The sequence below is a fragment of the Montipora capricornis genome, chromosome 4 (genome assembly GCF_036669925.1).
Source record: "Montipora capricornis isolate CH-2021 chromosome 4, ASM3666992v2, whole genome shotgun sequence".
In the NCBI taxonomy this organism is placed as follows: domain Eukaryota; kingdom Metazoa; phylum Cnidaria; class Anthozoa; order Scleractinia; family Acroporidae; genus Montipora; species Montipora capricornis.
Window position 1 is genome coordinate 46,542,991 of NC_090886.1, and position 2,500 is coordinate 46,545,490.

The window sequence follows — 2,500 nt, forward strand, 5'->3', positions numbered from 1 at the left end:
GTTGCTTTATCATCGAACTTGAATTGCTTGCCATAAAAAATAGTGTTTGCAAGTGCATTCAGTGGCAGATTCAGACCTTGAGCTAAAGGGGGGTGGGGTGGTTTTGTGTTTGTTTTGCCTGCCCAGCCGGCTTTTCTTCCATCTGCGTTCTTTTCTATTTTTACCCAAAATAGGGGGTGGGGCAGGCTTCCTGGACCCCTCACTGGTATTGCATTCCATTGATCACTGAACAATAGTTCTATAAAACAGACAATTGTTTAATGTTCCTCTAACACACATTTGGAGGTGCCATGCACCTCTCGTAAGGTTTAACAGGATTGGCCAAGAAAACAATAAAATAAACAACAGAAACAATGGCCTATTCCTGAAAACAATAGAGGTGGATGAGTCCAGGAGCAAATAAAATTAGAGGTTGCGAAGAGGTGGGTGACTACTGCACATTTGTACACTGTGTGGGTGAGGAATTTGCAATTTGCAACTTGTTGTTGCATGTTGCTGGTCGATAATAATCACTGCTGTGACCAAAGAAACAATCTAATTTGGAAACAGTAATGGTAGGAAAACCTTTCTAACTACTACCCCAGACCCCATCCAGTTATCTGTAAAAAGCTTTGAAGAATATAAAAGGTTTCAAATAAGTAGTATAAAGTTCACCAACACAAGTAGACAAAAACAGTGCAAATTCTTTCAACATGCCTTTATTATGCCAACATTGATTGAAGACAAGGTTGGGAATGATTAATACAAACGTTTTCAATGTGATACATTATATATGATACATTATATAGTTTTCACTGCCCAGATCAAAGAATACTACTTTGGAATATGTAATTTTTATATATCTTCTCTTAGTAACTAATACTCAGTTGAAATGTTTTCACCTATAAACCTTACTTTTGAGGTTGCCTTGGCTTGTGGAATACACTAAAAGATATACAGCAGCTTTCATAAATGTTGTATTGACCGCTTTCAGTGCTAAGATGCTTCATCAAGATGGCAATTTATCTACAGTAAACAATTGTTCTCTTGTGCACTACTTAAACAAGAATTGAAATAAGGCCCCCACTTATAGAAAAACTAACACAGTAAGGAATGTAAGTGTTTAGACACAATAAAACAGGAACCATTTTCCCTGGCCAGGTACTGAGAAAAAAGCATCATAGTTCAGTATTTTAGCCAGAAAATTATACTTGAAGGCCAAAGTGGCCCCTTAAGACTTGTTTCAGGGGCAAATTTCTTAGGAAAGGGGCCAATAGATAATAGTTGGACCAAAAAAATTAGTCGCCAGAGGTCTGGCATGAAGGACCTGGGTCAAGAACAATACAAAGGCATGCAAGACAAAGTCAATGACCAAGTGTTTGTAATGCATTATAGGGAGACACAGCAAAGCAAAAGGATGGATTGACTTCTTTTCTTATGTTAAGTGTTTTAAAGAAACAAAGATCTTTCAATATGGCTTACTAGAAGAACATAAGGTGTCCTGAACGTAGCGAAGGGAAGTCGTGATTATGGCACCTAAACTAGAATTTTTAGTCGCCAAGAAACAAATGTTAGTCACATTGTACATTGTTAGTTCATTGGCGACCATATCGGTCACAATTTTGAGCCTTGGGATGGTTATTAGAATACTATCCCTGGGTTAAGCCTGCATGCAGCCTTGTAAAAGTAAAGGGCTAAATTGGCCCTTTCTCCATTTCTCTGGGGGCCTTCTCTAAATGCAATGCAGGATTCCCACAATGGTGCGGTCTGGCGGAAACACTGAGTTCAATACAGTAAAGGTATTTTACATTTGAATCTCAAACATAGCACTGGCAGTAAGTTTGATACTAATAACACTTCTGCAAGAAGTCATGTGCATTGTATCAAATAATATGTATTTAATACCTATAGGCTGGCTCTAAAATTACTTTAACACCATCCAGACAGCAAATACAATCTTTTGACAACATAAATACAATATGCTAAAATCTAAGAATATTCACAAGAATATTTTCAACGTAAACTCGGCAGAAATTATAAATATTCAATTCAGCCTCGGCCACCAAAACAATCTAATTATTAGAAAAAATAGTGCATTTGAAAAGATTTGAAATAAGCCTAAACCTAATACAGGCAGAAGGCCTACATTTAAGGAATACGTGTCCAAGAAAATAGAAGCGATTTTCCGTATATTAGCAGTGCTCTGTAACGAGCAAAAGCTCCTTTTTAGATTTGAAATTCGAACATAAAGAACGCTTCAAACTCTTCTTTGTTTCCGTACGCGGAAAAACTAATTGCACATGAATACAGAACAACAAAAAGCGCACATAAGACCACATGTAATGAGCTGCAGCTCGCTAGCTGTCTAAGTTACATGCTCGTTATGTATATTTTCCCGCGCTTATTTCTACTTCTATGGTATTGGTTACATCTTTTAAATTAAAATATAACGGAAAAGATTCACCTTTCGAATCGTTAATGACAGTCTGATTCAACATCGCTTGAACTGAACTGCAATTCA

The 2,500-nt window shown here is 37.1% G+C and overlaps 1 protein-coding gene across 2 annotated transcripts in view; it reads right to left on the bottom strand.

Annotated features, from left to right (window-relative positions):
- Window positions 1-2,500, bottom strand: part of LOC138047146 (uncharacterized) — a 53,427-nt gene that overhangs the window by 14,663 nt on the left and 36,264 nt on the right. The window lies entirely within an intron of this gene.